This window comes from Lissotriton helveticus, chromosome 2_1, assembly GCF_964261635.1.
Source record: "Lissotriton helveticus chromosome 2_1, aLisHel1.1, whole genome shotgun sequence".
NCBI classification, from domain to species: domain Eukaryota; kingdom Metazoa; phylum Chordata; class Amphibia; order Caudata; family Salamandridae; genus Lissotriton; species Lissotriton helveticus.
This window is the reverse complement of record NC_136059.1, coordinates 830,599,731-830,619,717: the sequence shown is the minus strand read 5'-3', so window position 1 is coordinate 830,619,717 and position 19,987 is coordinate 830,599,731. Positions and strand designations below refer to the sequence as shown.

The window sequence follows — 19,987 nt, the reverse complement described above, 5'->3', positions numbered from 1 at the left end:
ACTTACTATATAGTGTTAAGGCTCCCTGTTAGCTGTCCTATGGCTACAATGCAGTTCTCTCACGTAGCACACCAGCTGACTTGCTGTCTGCGGATCTGGGAGGTACGGTAGCTCCGAGTGGGTCATAGCGAGCGCCCCAATCTCACAAGCTCCCACTCGTGAATTCAGCCGCGGCCATTATGGCCATGCACGCAGCATCTCTGAGAGCACCCTGTAAGTGGATGGGGATGTGATTTATGGTGCACTCAGCCAGTAGCCCTTATCTTCCTATTATATGGTTGTTTTGAATAAAAATGCTTTATTTGAAATATTTTTGTGACAGTAATCATTATTAACCGTTGTGATGTATCTACATGGGAATACATTACATCATAGTTATTGATAAATTATTGTGGTGATTTATTGACAAAGCCCATGGGTCTACTTTATATATGTTGATATGCTGACTCCCTGATAAACGTAATACACCTGCCATTTATATTTTGGTCTTATGACCCTTTGGCAACGCCGGTAGGATTGTCTTACTTACAATGGGACCCTTTATATTACTTTATGCCAAACAAAACCTCAGGAATTCACTGAACAAATACAAGGGCTAGAGTGATGTTATAGTTAGGTTATGGTAATATTATCTTACTTTGCATTTCTTGAAAACCCTCAGAAGTTCTCTGAAAAGTGATGTTATAGTTATATGAAAATGTAAGCTTTAAAGCAAGTTATACCTACTTCAGTTAACTAAACCTGGTGATTTTTAGCATTTTTTTGTTTAAAATGCTGTTTTAATGACAATTTCTCCTGACTGTAACTTCACTTTAACTTATTTTCTATTATAATGTAGACATAAATATAGATCAAAAACAATCTATTTTATTGTTTTTTGTTTATATGTTGTCCCGGAAAAATAGTGAAAAACATGCATGCAGAAGGTTTTCTTAGCAGCTACATTAGGTGTTCAATGCCTGAACTGACAGGCAGCCAATACTGAATGTTGAATACCTCCTTCACACGTTTCTTGTTACGCTTTATTGCCAGCAGCTGGACAAGGACACAAGAACAAAGGAGCAGAGGGGTGTTTAGGGAAGTGTGAAAAGTGCTACAAGATAAGCTAATGCCATGTATTCACATGAATAATGCTAAACGATAGGTGGTATTGTAGATGCAGAAAGCCTGTTTGAAATCTACACAGCAGCGGTCCGTGTAGTTAAGCACGGGTAGGGCGGTGGGGATGGCGAGAGATGACAGAATAGAAACTATTTATTGATTTAATTATCCATTTTCCCTCGTCTGTCGCCCCCACACACACACACACTAACACACCCTGCCCCACCGCGCTTACCTGCACGGACTGCCGCTGAATCTAGATTCAAAGTAGGGCCAAAACCTGATGGTCAAGAGGAGCAGTCAGCTAACTTTGCAGTGGCGGCCAGTGTTGCAGGTTAAAGCACATGTTTTAATTCTTGCAATTTACTTTGCAATGGGGTTTTCACATGCACTGAGCAAGCGGATGATTACAACTCCCGCCCTCCAGCCTCTGTACAGTCACTCTCTCAGATCAGCAACGCTTTGTAAAAAGCGGATGAGAGCAGTTGCACATTGGCACTAAGCCTTCTCCAGCTCAGTGAGTCCAGAGGGGGTGGAGCGGCAGTCATAATTTGCTATGGGGCTAGTTGGAGTGGCCTGTGGAGTGGCCTGTTAGAAGATATTTACCGAAGTCAGCCTGTCTCTCCTCTAGCTATGCTATAAATAATAAAGGATGTTGTATAATATATCATATGGTTTTCCATTTAAAAATGGAAAACCGAAAAATAAAAGTGTAACATTTATTCAATGGTTCTAAAATAGTAGGGGGGGGGGTAGTAGGGGGGTGTCAGGGACCTTAAGTAGGACTTCCAGCTAAACACCACAGCGTGAACATGGACACATTACTTGATTTTTCATGTGTTCAGCTGTAGTGCAAAAGCAGAAATATTTTTCCTAGCCAGACAGAACATCAATCAGGATATGTATAGATATATGATATATGATTGTGTCATAGAATAGCATAAAAAAGATAAGATCAAGACTTTAAGGGCAGGAAAAGGAACTACATCTCCCGATTATCTTTTGGGAAATATCGAACCTACACTTTTTTTTTTAAACAGGTTTCAAAACAGAGAGTGAAAATGGCCTTCCTACTCTGACTTTTGAGGGGATTGGGCAGCAAGTGCTGATATATTTTGTGTTAGCGTCCTTGTCAAAAACTGAGAAGGGCTGTGAGGTTAATGCGAGGTAGCCTTCGGGACGAAGCTGTTAAAGGAATTTCAGGCTTCCCAGCATTAACTGACTGTAAAAATCTCATGTTTAGAGGCTCGGGAGAGTGTTAAGGCACTTGTGTGTGTGCGTGCGTGCGTGTGTGTCATCTTTCTGCCTTAGCATAAACTACTTAACTCCAAAAAGCAGCAAAACACATTACAGATAACTTGCTTTTCCCCAACCCAATGCAGATAAGATATGTGAATAATAATTTGAATATTAAACAAATAGGTAGTATCGTTCTTTAAATAATTTAGCATTTAAAACATATTCTGTGTGCAAGGTTAATGTTAAAATCATCTGCATGCATATTAGTGATATTCCGGTCAGCATGTCTATAGCCTAGAATGTCCCTCGTTCCAGATCACGTGGATGTGTAGTTCTGAATGATTTTGTGGGATTACCTCCCTGCATGGTATAATGCATCAGTTAAAGCCAAATGCGGTTCTGCACACATCTCCCACCCACTGAAAGCATTTTAGCATTTAGTATGAAGTTGTAAGCAAAATAGTTTATTATGGATATTCCCTATTCCGAACTAATGGCCAGATGTACGATGCGCAAAATTGCGCCTCGCAAATTGCGAGTCTTTTGCGACTTGCAATTTGCGAGGCTCAATATGCCATGTACAACAGTGAGGAAAACAGGCTGCATTTAAAAAAGGAAACATTAAACGTTTTTGTTTAATTTTTTAAGGACATGTAGCGGTTCCTGGGACCCCTGCCTGTCCTTAAAAAATATTTTCTGAGACTGAAAGTGGAAGGGGTCCCCTGGGGACCACTTCTAAATTGCGACTGCATTACCACCCTCTTGAAGAGGGTGGTAATTTGCAAGTGTTTTGCGACCGCAATTACAGTCACAAACATTCATACAATGGATTGCGGACGCTATTAGGAAGGGAACGCCCCTTCCTAATAGCAACTCGCGGTTCCTAAATAGCGAGTCGCAAATATATTGCAACTCGCTATTTAGGAATTGTACATGGCCATTTTGCATGCGCAATCTGGTTGCAAACCCGTTTGCGTATGCAATTTAGGGTAGTACTTCTGGCCCTAAAAGCTTGGAAGAGAGACGAGATGGTGATACTGGTTAGAATCAGTTACACCAGGTTCACTATAGCAACTCAATCTCAAAGATTCTAAGTTTTACAGCACATTTGAAACACCTTATAAAAATAATATATACGTATAAGTAGTAATATTTTAGAATGCATTTGTTGAATTTTTATGACTTTTAACACTATTTTTTAAAATACATGTTAATGAATATTTTCTGTCAAGTGTGTGTCTTTGTTTTTTTAAATTTAAGTCGGTTTTACGTGCTTCATTATATTTAGGACACTGAAGGTGACAATTCTATTGTTTCTTAAGTAGGGTGGTACAGATGTTGTCAGAAAAGCCGTCATTGCTGTTAAGAAGTCTGTTCAGTAGCAGAGCAGATGAATACTTTGCGGAATGGTGGTGCCTGGTGAGCACGAAGAAGTGCGGGGAAAGGGGGTTCATAGTGGCGATCTCTCCTTTGATTGTGCCTGAAATCACAGAACCTGGAGTACCTACTGTTCGTAGGAGGGTACCTGGAAAACCAGACGTACCACACTTTCCTGTAAGTAAAGAGGATTATTTTACACCTTCGACTTCTCTGCAACCCCATATGTGCAACTGTCCGAGTGTTTCTATATGTATGTGTCGTATGTTTATGTGGTTGTGTGTGTCTTGTTTTATATTACCTATTGTTTGTGAATCACCACTTTGACCAAAATATAGCCTACCTCAATTTTTTCAAAGCGATACGACAGGGGATGATGGATGGAGCATTTGAGCAAATAAAACACTCACCCCCAGTCAACTGATCTGGGTTTAATCCGTCATCATTCTTTAGCTCACTCCACCACTCCAGTTCAGACATGGTCATATGCAAATCAGTCTGACCCTGTGCCTCATGGTAAAAGTCCAGCCCGAACTGCCAAGTCAATGTCTTCCCTGTACTGGAAACAAGCATCCTGGGACCGTTTTCGGGTTCATAACCCTCATCAGCCAGGCTATCTTGAATCCAGTAGCAAAGTCAGCAAGGGACCCAGGTCTGGGCGTTCCCTGCCAACTTAGGGTGAACAAAGCGATACCAAAGGGGATGATGGACGGATCGGTTGAGCAAATCAAATACTTACCCCCAGTCAACTGATCTGGGTTTAATCAATCATCATTCTTTAGCTCACTCCACCACCCCAGTTCAGACATGGCCATATGAAAATCAGTCTGACCCTGTTCCTCATGGAAACAGTTCAGCCCGAACTGCTAAGCCATGTCTTCCCAGGACCGGAAACAAGCATCCTGGGACTGGTTTCGGATTCATAACCCTCATCAGCCAGGCTATCTTAAATCCAGTGGCAAAGAGAGCAAGGAACCCACGTCTGGGCATACCCTGCCAACTTAGGGCGTACAAAGCGATACCAAAGGGGATGATGGACGGAGCGTTTGAGCAAATCAAAAACTCACCCCCAGTCAAGTGATCTAGGTTTAATCCATCATCATTCTTTAGCTCACTCCACCACCCCAGTTCAGACATGGGCATATGCCAACCAGTCTGACCCTGTGCCTCATGGGAACAGTCCAGCCCGCACTGCCAAGCTATGTCTTTCCTGTACCGGACGTGAGTCCCGTGCTCTCCATATCACTGGAATCAGGCTATCCTGGCTGATGAGGGCTGAAAGCCCGAAACCGGTCCTAGATGCTTATTTTCAGTCCAGGGAGGATTGCTTGGCAGTTTGGGCAGGACTGTTCACATGGGGCACAGGCTCAAGACTGACTTGCATATGGCTGGGTTCAAACTGGAATAGCATGGTGAGCAAAAAAACAATGGATTTAGGCCCAGATCTCTGTACTGGGGTGAATGTATGACATTGTTCTGCAGTCTGTCCATCAACTGTTGTTTTTGCACTTGTCACCCCGAGTGGGACAGGTGTATGCTCAGATGTGAGTTCTGTGCTCTCCATGCCACTGGAATCAAACTATCCTGGCTGATGAGGGATGAAATCCCCAAACCAGTCCTAGGATGCTTGTTTCCAGTCCAGGGAGGACCTGGCTTGGCAGTTTGGGCTGGACTTTTCCCATGGGGCACAGGGTAAAGACTGACTTGCATATGGCTGGGTTCAAACTGGAATGGCATGGTGAGCAAAAAAACGATGGATTTAGGCCCAGATCTCTCTACTGGGGTGAAGGTATGACATTGTTCTGCATTCTGTCCATCAACTGTTGTTGTTTCTATATTTTCAAACACATGTTCGTATCTTTTTCTGTTTATGTTTTAGTCTAGATATTTTTGAGTCTATATGTATTCATGTGTGTGCCATAAGTGTTTGTAAGTGCATACATATATATTGTGCACATGTGTATGTGTGTGTATGCGTTAGCTTTCTGTGTGTTTGTATTTGGCCTGGGGAAATTCTAATTACGTTTGTGAAACGTGAGAAATGTATGAATTTTACATTATGTGAAATTAATGAAATGGATGTAAACTCCTGCTACATAATATTGCAGCATTTGTTGATCTTGTTAGAATGACTCAAGCAGCAAATAACTCACCAAGAGACATTCTGTTCCAAACAGTCTCTCTCCGTATCTCGCATGACATTTTTTATGCAAAAGTTTTTTAATGCCCTCACTCGAAAATTTCCAGGGCGATACCTTCAAAGCACATACTGTCCCATTCACGTAATTACACAGTGGCGTCACTAGGGTTGGTGTCACCCAGTGCGGGTAACTCATGGTGTCACCCCCTCACGACGTACCGTATGGACGTCCTCCGCTCCCAGTCCGCCAGTGAACACAGTTGGCAAATAACAGGACCATACAGAATCCTTAGTAACGTATATAAATTTAGGTCCTATGTTTACAAACAACACTGGTATATGTGTTCAATGTTCAATTTACTCTTTAAGACGAGGAGGGCACTTGTATGTATATTTTAGCAATGCCCTGGCATCCACTGATAAAAAAGAACTGCAACACCCGAAAACCCAACCAGTATAACCGTTTCTACCATTCCAATTCTGGCCACAGCTCAGATCTGTTAGGTCAACTATGAATGAAAACTGGTCTTCAAACAATCAGATGTACCCAGAGTCTTACATTTTGATAAACGATGGAATTAGAGTATGGCTTAAGAGGAATATAAAGTCACTTTTCCAGGCTGACTGAGATACAAAGACTTTCCCACCTTTTATTACAAAGGGCAGAGGTTTTGCAGATAATAGAAAGGCGAATGAGAGCAAGATGAAATGAGAGGCGCACAGAGGTGCCTAAAGGCCAGCTATCAGTTGTTCTGATGCTACTTCCACCTGTTTGCTAACGAGGCTGACATTTGTTTGGGAAGCCAGGGAAAGAAAAAAGGTGGCGTTGGGTGGCAAACTGTCCAGTGCTTTCAGCAGGTGCTGTTTTGTTCCATATGGGAGATCAGCACACCAGTAAAAATACGTGCTTCTGGACATTTGCAGATAGGAAAGAGGGCGCCAACCCATGACCCATGTCTGACTGGGAATAAACGCAGCCCTTTCGAGTGTGTTAATGCCAGCCCCTTACTTCACTGGACGAGGGAAGTAAAACAGTGAGATGAGCCAGTCTGTTTCTCTCCAAAAGAGTTGGGGCGTCCCAGTCATTACTTTTATTTTTTCAAAAGCGGAAGCAAAGTTTTTTATTTACTGCACACTTTCTCAAACACATTGGGGGAAACATACATTCCAAAGGCAGCTCTGTAGGAGAAGGCTTTGATTTGCACTATGTCGGGGCTAGCGCTATATAACCAAAAGCATTAAGGGCTCTTATGAGAAAACATTTTTAATGTCGGAAATAAACTGGGTGCTGCTGCCTCGGAGCATAGATCCCGGCTTAGCTCCCCCCCAACCCACTGTCCTTTCTTTGCTCCATGCAATGTGTGCCCCTGCCCAGCCTCATTGAAATCGAGGCAAACAAATTTAGCGACGTTAAGAGCAGATGGAGAAACCTCATGGGAAAATAATGCAGGCTCCAAACTTGTCTATCGCTGCTCGACAAGCTAATGTTTCTTGGAAACCCATACGGACTCCTCGCCGGGTCACCTTACTTTATCATCCTCGGTCAATCAATGGAGCCCACAGGGGCGGAATATCCTTCTCTGCGTGAGACTAAACTGTGCGTTTCCATAATCTACAGATTATTGCACAGTGTCGTGTACCTTTCCACGTGTAGAGTGTGGTTACATACAGTTTTCTCAAAATGTCACAAAATGTTTGGCAATTTCACACACCACTTGTAGGTTGTGTGTGTGTGTGATATGTGTTTATTGTGTTCCATCATATACCTGTTTGCAGAGTGTGCATGTGACATGTTGCCATGTGCTCACAGTTGCTGTTCTCATTTTTATGGTTCAAATCTCTTTATTTGGGTTTTAACTTCAACAGGTACGCGCACATCCACTGACCACTGAGACAAAAGATGGGAAAAGCATGTGGAGGGGAAGAGGGGGACGGGTTAGAAGGGGGTGAGTGTAGAACTGGAAACAGGTCGAAAAGTGAGGGCTGAGGTTAGAGGGGAGGTCTTCCTCTCAAGAACAATCTCTATCAAGCAGGTGGTGAGTCTGTGGAGATCGCAGGATTTACCTCTAATGTTACTGAAGTGGATTCCGTGGTGGTGAGACACAACACTCGCTGGTTAGCCGGAAACCTAAGATCTAGGAATTAATATTTCAGGAAAAGCATGCAAGGCCTCCATATTTTGGCGAATTGTGGTAGCTAATGCTCCAGGGATGCTCTGAGTTTTCCAATGCCCACTTGGTGTCATAGCTTGTGCATCCAGTTACCATGTTCCGGTGTCCTGTCCGTTCCTCCGTTGGCTGTGATGACCCGCTTAGCCCTACAGAGGGATAGCATTATAGTTCTCCCCTTATGATTGTTTAAAGGGGGTAAGACAATTTGTTAGGGAGTCCCAGTATGGTGTAGCTGAAGAAGCATGGAATCTCAGTGTTTCACATTTGTCAATGTCTGTTAAGATGTCATCCCAAAATTATTTTAATTTGGAGCGGCGATACTGAAGGAAGGTCAGCGTGGCAGTTTCCATAATGGAACCAGTATTTATCAGAAGTGTTTGGTTCCCGTTACGCCATTCTGGCCAGGGTATGATACTAGCAATGCCTGATTTTGACAATGACTCATTTTCCAGATAAGCTATGGGGGAGGTGCAAGGTCTGTGCATTATGTCTGACCATTCTTTAGGTGAGAAGGGGTGTTCCAACTCTGCACCCATCTCGTTTGCACAGGCGTTTTGTCAGGAAACCATAGGTATCTGATAAGAGTTGTCATATGATCAGGTGATCAGTCACTTTTTGAATGGTGTGAGTTGTCTGCTAGCGTGTGCTCTTATGTGTGGCAAAGTTTTCTATAGGTTTATCTCCAGCGCTCTCAGTCAGGGAGACCACATTGGGTTTGTAATTGTGTAAAGGTCATGAGGCCGTTGTGATCAAAGAGGTCTCCTGTTCTTTTGCAGTTGACCAGATGCCATGCATGGTAGTCAGTACCTGTAAGCACTGGTGGAAAGTCCGGTTTGCCAATTATTAGTATAAATGGAGAGCGATGAGAGGAGAGCCGTCTGCGGGTTACCATTTTATCCCAGCATTTAACTATCGCTCTTGTCATTGGTGAAGTATAAACACTCGTGGGTCGCTGTATTTTGGGGAGCCAATGGATTTTCCAGATATGAATCCCTTCTGTAATTTGATGGATGAAGTACCAGGGTTTTTTCAGTCAGGGGGCTACTCCACTCTATTATACACCTTAGCTGTGCTGTAGTATAGTAGTGCTTGAGGTGTGGTAAGCCCAGGCCTCCCGAGCCATTTGATATGTAAGGTGTCTTATTAGCCATGTGACGTCCCTTACCATCCCATATGAATGTGTCCAGGAGCTGATGAAGTTTATTTAAAAAACAAATAAGCGGTTTTAGCGACAGAGCCTGAATGACATAGAGAAGGGTCATCTTGACCAGCCTTGAGAGGACCCCTCCAACTTCGAAGTTTGTAAGCCTGATTGGGAAGTGTCCACTAAATCCGCATAGTTACAGGTAACAGTCTTGTTGGTGGAGCAGCATATGTTTAGCTCCAGATATTGTACCATCTGGGTGGCACATGGGCATGAATACTGTCTCTCTATCGGGTTCTGTCTTGCTGTGAGGTATTAAGGTTTAAAATAAGTATTTTTTGGACATTGGCCTAGAAGTTCGAAACTTTACCAAATGCCTCCAGTTTCTTGAGTAGCATAATTACAAAGACCGACCCAATAATCCCACAGGGAACTGGGCATACTTATAATAGTGATCACAATGGTCCTGGGGGATTCTTTTTGCATGTATAGGTACTTTCCCAAACTCAATTCGAGGAACCCTGACTGAAGCAAAAATCATTCGAAATGTTGTATTTAATACAATATTCGGATCTCCATAGTTCAATTTACAATCTTCATTTATATTTTTTCAAACATCACATAGGTGAAAGACATACATTTATCATAAAAAGTCATAAAGTGCAGATGACACAGTGAAAGCGAAGTGCGCAAGTGGTTATATACAATTGAAACAAAAATGCAAAATAAAGTAATGATCCCCGATATCCTCTAAATCAACAATTAAGACCTTGCCCTAAATGTTTTATCGATCATGTGTAATAACATTTTGTGTTGCGCTACGATTCTGCTCAGAGATAAACCCTGTTTGATCCGGATCTATGAGGTCTTGCATATATGGGTGTAGTCTGGCAGCCAGCATGCTTGTGAAGAGCTTGGCATCAATATTAAGATTGTAAATGGGGCAGAAGTAAGCAGAGGAGGTCAGGACTTTCCCTGGTTTAGGGATCACTGTAATGACAGCCTCACACTTAACGTCTGTGAGCATACCTGAGTCTACAAATGAGTTGTATAGGTGGGTAAGAATGGGAGCTAGTATGGAGCCAAATGTGCTATAGAAGGATGGGGTAAACCCATCTAGCCCTGGGGCTTTACCTGGCCGGAGTTACGCAGTGGCAGCAAATACCTCTTGCACATGGATGTCAGCTTCCAAGGAGTGTGCCTCTTGGGTAGGTAGGCTTCTGGTATTAGCCTTAGAACGATATCTGGGTGTTTCTGCCTTATCTGTCTCTACCGCCATGTAGAGATTAGTATAGAAGCATTTGAATGCACATGCAATGGCATCATCTGCATTAATGCTTTGGCTGTTGCCTATCTTCCTTTCTATAATTCTTCTTTTGTGAATTTTGCTCCCAGTTTACAAGCAAGGAGATGCCCTGTTTTATTGCCCTCTGTTTAGTATCCTTGACTAGTGCGCAGGAGTGCATATTCAACATAGTCATAATCTAGTGCTTTGAGTTGTTTCCTAGCCAGTATCAATTGCCTCTTCATTTTATGTGCTCCTGTGCATTTGTGTTCCTCCTCTGAGGCATGCACTCGCTCCTCCATTTCAGTGTATTTATCTTTCCTAGTTTTATTAGGGCCCACTGAGATTACCAATAGAGTCCCCCTGACTACTGCTTTCATTGCTGCCCATAAGAGTGTAATGTGCACTTCCAGGGTATTGTTTATATCCATATATTGATGCATGATCTCTCAAATTTTTTTGAGGGTGGTATTATAATTTAGCAGTTGGTCATTAGGTCTCCACGGGTGAGTGGGCTATGGCAGAGCGGGGGGTTTAAAGGAGAGGGGATACATTGTTTACAAAACACGTGTTACAATGGACGCGTTGCAATGCGTGTGTCAGGATCCTTCCTAATGAACGGTCAGCAAGAGTTTTCAAAATGAGGCAACAGGACTGGAGTTTGGCTCTTTCCTGGTCCAAGGCGTGGAATTCACGGAATTCCAAGATGGCGGGCGAGCAGGACAACTGCCAGCCTAAGTTGCCAGTCTAGTTTTCTGAACATTCCTGAACGGAGTTCAGGTGAGGCGCGCGCTCTATCAGAGCTGCGCACTTCACCGAGAATTCTGCCCGAGGCAGTTGGAGAATTCCTGTCAGAGTAGAAAACGTTATAGAGAAAGGTTATATTTTCAGAATTCCAGAGCGGTAGAGAGATATATTCCTAGTAGCAACTTGGTATTATAGTTTCCTCGCAGAAATTGTCACATAGGAGGCTAGCAGCAAAAGAGAAAAGACATTCTGAGAGACTCCGGCAAGACTACGTGTTCCCGCTTCTGGAGCAGAGCAAGCTGTCGTCACGTTAAGGAAGACGAATTCACAGAGCTAAGTGATAATAAAATCTAGACTGTTTTTGGCAGAAATTGTATACGCTTAAGCCAGTGACATTTATAATTAAGAGATAACAAGAAAAACGTTATTGGAGCAGGTGTTTCAAGACACAGCAACTAGAAAATAAACACGTCTACAGAGAAATGTAAATAGTTTGTTTAAATGCAATTTAGACAATACTTGAAGTAAAAGGAAAGAAAAGCTTACCTGAATCTAGTGAGGCGAATAACTCGAGCAGGAAGCAGCAGTTCTAAAAGAAGAAGAAAGACAAGTGCAGAACACATTATAAAAATAGCGGAATACAGCACTGGTAGGTCAAAAGAAATTAAGGAGCATAACAGATAATGGAAGGTGATAGAGCAGGAAATTAATCAATTGACTGTCTTACAGATGAGGTATTCACAAGCCAACATACAATACAAGAGGAAGAATAAAAGACACAGAGTTGCATAGCGTGGTAGGTTTATAGTCTAGAAAACACATTTTCAAAGGGAATAGCTAGTGTGGAATATTAACAGAGTCATTTCATTTTAGTGAGATTGAACACAAGGCAACTCCAGTTAAAGAAACCTCACAGTAGAAAGAAGAGCTAAAGGTCAATGCAGTCCCATGGGTATGTAGGTTAATTACTAATAGAAGCAGTTAGAACAGAGTTAAGATTTATAGGCTAAAAGATATTTGTATGTGTTTTAGTATTTTCAGGAACCTAGTTTGGCTGGATAAGTCAGAGGAGGATCCGCTGCAGTACCGAAGGACCGGACCAGTCTCTTCTGTGCCTTTCTTTTCTTATGGTTATTTTCTCCACTTTTCCCCTTCCCTTTTTCTGATTGCTTGGAGTTATGATTTAAATCTGACTCCGACTGATTGGAGAGAGGGAGTCGGAAAGCAAGCATCTTCTGTTCCTGTGCAAGTCGACATAGAGACGGGAATTGGAAATTCGTGGAGCCCTGACAGAGTGAAGTGCCCACGTTGTAAATTTGCACCCGAACAGAATGGTTGAGGGGGTTAATTTGCAGACCTTAGGGGCGGTATTGGATGCCATCCAAAAAGAGTTAGTGACAGTTAAAGAAGAGAATCGGGGTTTGAGGCAGGAGGTGATAAATGCCAGAAAGGAAACATCTGAGTTAGCGCAGAGAATTAGGCAGCCACCTTCAGGAAATAGGGAAACTCCTATCACATCTGCTGGGGATGTCAATAGGTTAACTACACAGGTGATACACTCTTTGTCACCAGTCATTCCCTTAGCTGCACCAGAGAGATTTAGTGGGGACCCAGAGAAGGCACAAGTATTCATCACGCAATGCTCCCTGCATTTCATGTGTCCTTCTATCTTCCCCGACGCACAATCTAAAGTGGCATTCATCTTGTCTTATTTGAGCGGAGATGCAGCAGCTTGGTCAATGCCCATAGTGACTTGAGATGACCCTCTCCTGCAGAATTATGATGAATTTAAAAAAGAATTCTTGCGCATTTTTGATCGAAGGCGAATCTCTCAAGCTGTAGATAATGAGCTACTGGAATTAAAACAGGGGAATCGAGATTTGGTGGCGTATTTGGCCCACTTTAATAAGTTAATAATGGAAACCGATTGGCCGGAAAGCAAAAGAACAGCAATTTTTTATCGTGGCCTGAGGGATGAATTAAAAGATGGGCTGGCGCAGATTCCCAACCGACCCACAGAGATTTCAGCTCTCATAGATTTAGTCCTGGAGTTGGATTTCCGGCAAGATGAACGGCGAGGAGAAAGGAAGCGAGAATTTCGAAGCACCGTGCCCCGTTTTGACAGGGCAAGAACTGACGTAGGAAGAGTTGCGGAAGGGTCCAACAACCAAGAACCCATGCAGATAGGGGCAATAAGAGGTCCGCTTACCAAAGAAGAAAAAGAGAAGAGACGAGCCAGTAATTTATGTATGTATTGTGGTTCCGGCGGACATTTTGTGAGGAATTGCCCAAAGAAACCCAAAGGATCGTACAAGCCGAAGGAAAACTAGTTGCACCACCTGTAGAAGGAGTTGTACAGGTGGATGCGAGTCAAAATCCAACTCCACAAGAGCATCAACTGGCCAATACGCTGCAGTCCTCCTCCCCGCATCTAATTCAATCCATGACAATTAAATTCCGTCAGGAGGTCAAGAAGGGAGTGACGGTGATGGTGGATTCAGGAGCAACAGGGAACTTTTGCGATCAAAAGTTTGCTGCCAAAATAGGATTGAAGGCAATACTCAAGGAGAAAAGTGAATCAGTTAGAGCCATCGATGGAACGAACCTATCTTCTGGGCCCATAGTGAGTCATACCGAAATGGTGCGGTTGATGAGAGAAGATGGACATCAAGAAGAAATTCAGTTTAATCTAATTGATGCCCCTCAATTCCAGTTAATCTTAGGACTTCCTTGACTCACAGAGCATAACCCGACTATCGATTGGGCAGCAAGAACTATAGAAATGACTTCAGATTATTGCAAGACTCATTGCTTTGGAGACCAAAAGAAAAAAGATCAAGACAATCCAGCTCAGGCCTTGTGTTCAGCGAATGCAGTCGTGTGCGTAATCAACACACAGTCAATACCATCGCAATATCAAGATTTCGAAGATGTGTTTGATGAACAGGAAGCTGAACAACTACCTCCCCATAGAGTATACGATTGTAAAATAGACTTTGAACCAGGAGCAAATATGCCATGTAGCAGAGTTTATGCTTTAACTGAGAAGGAGCATAATCATTTAAAGGAGTACATCAACAAGTATTTGGCTAACGGATTCATTCGCCCCTCCCAATCTCCGGTATCTTCGCCTTTGTTTTTCGTGCCTAAGAAGGAAGAGGGTGAGTTAAGAACTTGCATAGACTATCGCGCAATCAATCGGATAACTAAGAAGAACAGGTACCCACTCCCTCTCATCTCAGTTTTGTTGGACCAGGTGAAAGGAGCCCAGATATTCACCAACTGGATTTGAGGGGGGCCTATCATCTCATCCGAGTTAGAGCCGGCGATGAGTGGAAAACCGCCTTTAGGACTCGCTTTGGACTATTCGAATATCAAGTGATGCCTTATGGGTTGTGTAACGCCCCAGCTGCGTTCCAGCATTTCATAAACGATGTCCTTAGTGAGTTTATAGATCAATGTGCGATAGTGTATATAGATGACATCTTGATATACTCCGTCAACACCCAGGAACATCAGAGTCAAGTGAGAAGAATATTACAGAAGCTGAGAGAAAATAAGCTGTTCGTCAAACTAGAGAAGTGTGCCTTTGACGTGACAGAAGTGGAATTCTTGGGGTTTGTCATCTCGCGAGCTGGAATACTCATGGATCAGCGAAAAATTCAGGCCGTCTTGGAGTGGAAGTCTCCAACCAGTGTGAAAGAAGTACAGGCCTTTATTGGCTTTGCCAATTTCTATCGAAGATTTATCAGTGAATTCTCTCTGCGAATTCTGCCTCTCACACAACTATTGAGAAAAGGAGTAAAATTTCAGTGGACAGCAGAAGCAGAGACGGCATTCAAGGCATTGAAGGAAGAATTCACGTCAGCCCCAATTCTTCTTCACGCAGACCCATCAGAACCCTTTTATGTAGAGACAGATGCCTCAGATTTGGCAGTGGGTGGAGTTCTGTCTCAGAGAAATAAGGAAACTGGTCAATTGCATCCGGTTGCATATCGTTCAAGAAAGTTGTCACCGGCAGAAATCAATTACACAATTACAGAAAAAGAATTGTTGGCAATAAAGGATGCCTTCAAGGAATGGAGACATTATTTGATGGGAGCTCATCATATTGTAACAGTCTACACGGACCATCGAAACTTAAAATTCTTAAAGTCGGCTAGAACACTAACCCCGAGACAGCTTCGTTGGTCATTATACTTTGCTGACTATGATTTTGTCATCACATTTAGGCCAGGAGCACAGAATGGCAAGGCGGACGCCTTGTCCCGTATGGGAACCGGAGAAGAAAAGGATCAAATCAAGACACAAGCCATCATTCCAGATACCAAGATCATAGGCGTTGTGGAAACTCTGAGTGTGAAAGAACAGATATCTCGAGCCTTGTCACCAGCAAAGATGTTGGAATGGACGCAGCAAGAAGATAATAGGGAAGTAGTAGATGGGCTACCTTATCACTCAAGAGCATTGTATTTGCCAACTTCTACACTGCAGAACCAAGTCATGAAGGAATGTCACGATCATTTGTTGGCAGGACACAAGGGAGAGCAGAAAACAATGGATTTAGTGAAAAGAAGTTATTGGTGGCCACAAATGAACAAAGACATAGAGAGATATGTGAAAACCTGTGAGATATGTGCGCAGGGGAAGTTAGAACGACAGGCACCCAAAGGGCTTTTACAACCCTTACCTACTCCTCCCTATCCTTGGCACACAATCACCTTAGACTTGATAACAAATCTTCCTACCTGTCAAGGTTTCAATACTATTTTAGTAATAGTCGATGCATACACCAAGATGACACATTTTGTGGCCATGAAAGGGATTCCAACGGCGAAACAGTTAGCAACTCATTTCAGTGCTCAGGTTGTGCGGTTGCATGGAATTCCTAAGGTTATTATATCAGACCGAGGAACGCAATTTGTGTCCCATTTCTGGAGAACCTTCATGAAGGCACTTGGAGTTGAGACACGTTTTTCCACCAGTTTCCATCCGGAAACGGATGGACACACAGAACGAGTGAACCAGGAGGTGGAGCAGTATTTGAGGCTATTTACCTTAAAACAGGGTGGGGAATGGTTGGACTATTTGTGGGCTGCTGAGTTCGCTCATAACAACGCCACAAATGTGTCCACAGGTTACTCCCCGTTTTATTTGAATTATGGCAAACATCCAAATGTTACCATGCTGGATGTTTCGCTCCCAGTTCCAGCAGTTCAGGATTTGGTGACACATTTGAGTCAGGTACATAATACAGTATCAGAAAATTTAGAACAGGCAAAGATTAAGTATAAGAAATATGCAGATAGGAAGAGAAGGGATTCCCCTCACCTAGAGATAGGGGAGGAGGTTTGGTTAAACACAAAGAACTTGCGCTTGAAAGGAAATCGAAAGTTCCAGCCTCGATTCATTGGTCCTTATCCTATTGAAGCACAAATCAATCCAGTAACCTATAAACTGACGCTACCTACGAAACTCAAAGTTCACCCAGTCTTCCATGTTTCTTTGTTAAAAAAGGCGGTTCCAGGATTAAGACGAGACAGTGCTCCACCACCTGTTCAGTTGGAAGCTGGTGTGGAATTTGAAGTTAAGGACATTTTAGATTCCAAAAGAGTGAAGAGTAAACTGTACTATTTGGTGGATTGGAAGGGCTATGGACCAGAGGAGCGCTCTTGGGAATCAGAGTCAGATGTACATGCACCTAGATTAGTAAGACTTTTCCATCAGCGATACCCAACCAAACCCGGACCGGGAGGGCCTTCCTTGGTGGGGGGTACTGTCAGGATCCTTCCTAATGAACGGTCAGCAAGAGTTTTCAAAATGAGACAACAGGACTGGAGTTTGGCTCTTTCCTGGTCCAAGGCGTGGAATTCACGGAATTCCAAGATGGCGGGCGAGCAGGACAACTGCCAGCCTAAGTTGCCAGTCTAGTTTTCTGAACATTCCTGAACGGAGTTCAGGTGAGGCGCGCGCTCTATCAGAGCTGCGCACTTCACCGAGAATTCTGCCCGAGGCAGTTGGAGAATTCCTGTCAGAGTAGAAAACGATATAGAGAAAGGTTATATTTTCAGAATTCCAGAGCGGTAGAGAGATATATTCCTAGTAGCAACTTGGTATTATAGTTTCCTCGCAGAAATTGTCACGTAGGAGGCTAGCAGCAAAAGAGAAAAGACATTCTGAGAGACTCCGGCAAGACTACGTGTTCCCGCTTCTGGAGCAAAGCAAGCTGTCGTCACGTTAAGGAAGACGAATTCACAGAGCTAAGTGATAATAAAATCTAGACTGTTTTTGGCAGAAATTGTATACGCTTAAGCCAGTGACATTTATAATTAAGAGATAACAAGAAAAACGTTATTGGAGCAGGTGTTTCAAGACACAGCAACTAGAAAATAAACACGTCTACAGAGAAATGTAAATAGTTCGTTTAAATGCAATTTAGACAATACTTGAAGTAAAAGGAAAGAAAAGCTTACCTGAATCTAGTGAGGCGAATAACTCGAGCAGGAAGCAGCAGTTCTAAAAGAAGAAGAAAGACAAGTACAGAACACATTATAAAAATAGCGGAATACAGCACTGGTAGGTCAAAAGAAATTAAGGAGCATAACAGATAATGGAAGGTGATAGAGCAGGAAATTAATCAATTGACTGTCTTACAGATGAGGGATTCACAAGCCAACATACAATACAAGAGGAAGAATAAAAGACACAGAGTTGCATAGCGTGGTAGGTTTATAGTCTAGAAAACACATTTTCAAAGGGAATAGCTAGTGTGGAATATTAACAGAGTCATTTCATTTTAGTGAGATTGAACACAAGGCAACTCCAGTTAAAGAAACCTCACAGTAGAAAGAAGAGCTAAAGGTCAATGCAGTCCCATGGGTATGTAGGTTAATTACTAATAGAAGCAGTTAGAACAGAGTTAAGATTTATAGGCTAAAAGATATTTGTATGTGTTTTAGTATTTTCAGGAACCTAGTTTGGCTGGATAAGTCAGAGGAGAATCCGCTGAAGTACCGAAGGACCGGACCAGTCTCTTCTGTGCCTTTCTTTTCTTATGGTTATTTTCTCCACTTTTCCCCTTCCCTTTTTCTGATTGCTTGGAGTTATGATTTAAATCTGACTCCGACTGATTGGAGAGAGGGAGTCGGAAAGCAAGCATCTTCTGTTCCTGTGCAAGTCGACATAGAGACAAGAATTGGAAATTCGTGGAGCCCTGACAGCGTGTCATTACAACAAATGTTTTACAATGTGAAATCCATTCCAACACCTGTCATTACATCGCATAATCCATTACAACTCATTCCCAAAAGTAACGCCCCAGCAGAGTTGGAATAATAATTGCGTTGTGATGGATTATGCGTTGTAACGACATTCGTTGTAACACTATGAGTTGTAATGGATTTTGCGATGTAAAAAATGTGTTGTAATGACAAGCGTTATAACATGTGCGTTGTAAAGTGTCATATTCAAGGGGAGCCGTATCAGGAAATGGTCCAACAGTGCCGCGCCCCTATCGTGGTCTGGGTGGTCGCAGCTAAGACTCGGGGCGATGATAAAAAGCAGTTGAGCCTAACGTAAGTCTGGTGGAAGGCTAGAGATTGAGAATATGCCTTAGTTGTAGGGAGGTGTGCCCACCAAATGTAAGTGAGTCCCACCTCCTTTATCCATTGCACCCTGTTAGTACACATTGCTCTAGTTTGTGCCTGGCTTTGTATGGATCTGTCTAGTTGAGGGTGTTGTCTTGTTTGAAGGCTCTTCCTATATGTAAATTACCAACTGCTTTTGATGAGACCTGGCTAATAGCATCAATGATAGACTGCACTATGTGCTCATTAAGAGAATGCAGGATTATCATTGTGAAGGTGTACATGTGCAAGGAAATTTGCAGTGCAAGAAGTCTTCCTGTTATCTCTATCTGAACTCAGAGGACTTATCCCGTCACTTGCTAGCTATTACAATGCACACCCCAGCCTTTTTGCTGGGTCATGATGAATAAAATCGATTAGTTAACCATTTAGACCGCAATGTCCCCAAGTATCTTTTTGTAGGTGGGTTGCCTGAAGGAGGCAGATATCGCAGTCAGAGTCCTGCAGCAGGGAAAATGTGGCCACACGCTTCACATGGGCTTTGAGACATGCCCATTTAAGCTCAATATTTTAGCCATGCCTATAAATGGTGCCATGCCTAGAAATGGTGTGAGGGTGTTTGCAGCACTTTGTCAAAGGTCGTGCAGTGATTCTGCATAACAATAGCAGTGTGCTATGTGACTGTACATATTTGATGAGATATCCATGAGCAGGGGGTAGGTTAATTAGGGCTGAGCAATTAACTCGGAAGCTCCATTTTTGGGAGCCTATTCCAAGGATACTGTCGGGTTGGAGTTGACAGGCATGGTGGTACTGCTCATTACAAGTACAGTAGACGTTCTCCGCTAAGCTCCTATCTTAGGCCGTCATTGCTGTATGATAGTCGCTGCAGCACATATCAAATTTGAATGTTTTCAGGAAGGGATGAGGTTGAAGGGTATGGGTATGTTAAGGAACTTTGGTTTATTTATGCATCCTTGAAGTGGCATCCTGACTTTGTAGTTGATGAAGCAGGGCTAGGCGTTCTTGTCGGCTTTCGTCTGTTGACGGGTTGTGCACTTTCTTCCTGGAGGAGCGTCTCATTCACAGGGCACCGGACTTGCAAAGAGGTGATCTGTGTGTGTCCATGAGTAGGGTGTTGTTGTCAGGTGAGGGGCCAAAGCCGAGAAACATGTGAGCCTCATCAACCATGCACTC

At 43.0% G+C, this 19,987-nt stretch overlaps 1 long non-coding RNA gene across 1 annotated transcript in view; it reads left to right on the top strand.

Annotated features, from left to right (window-relative positions):
• The window catches only part of LOC144819519 (uncharacterized), a 386,424-nt gene that overhangs the window by 176,185 nt on the left and 190,252 nt on the right, over positions 1-19,987 (top strand). The window contains exon 3 of the long non-coding RNA XR_013607420.1: positions 3,663-3,894. This is a non-coding gene — a long non-coding RNA (uncharacterized LOC144819519). The remainder of the gene's footprint in view (positions 1-3,662; positions 3,895-19,987) is intronic.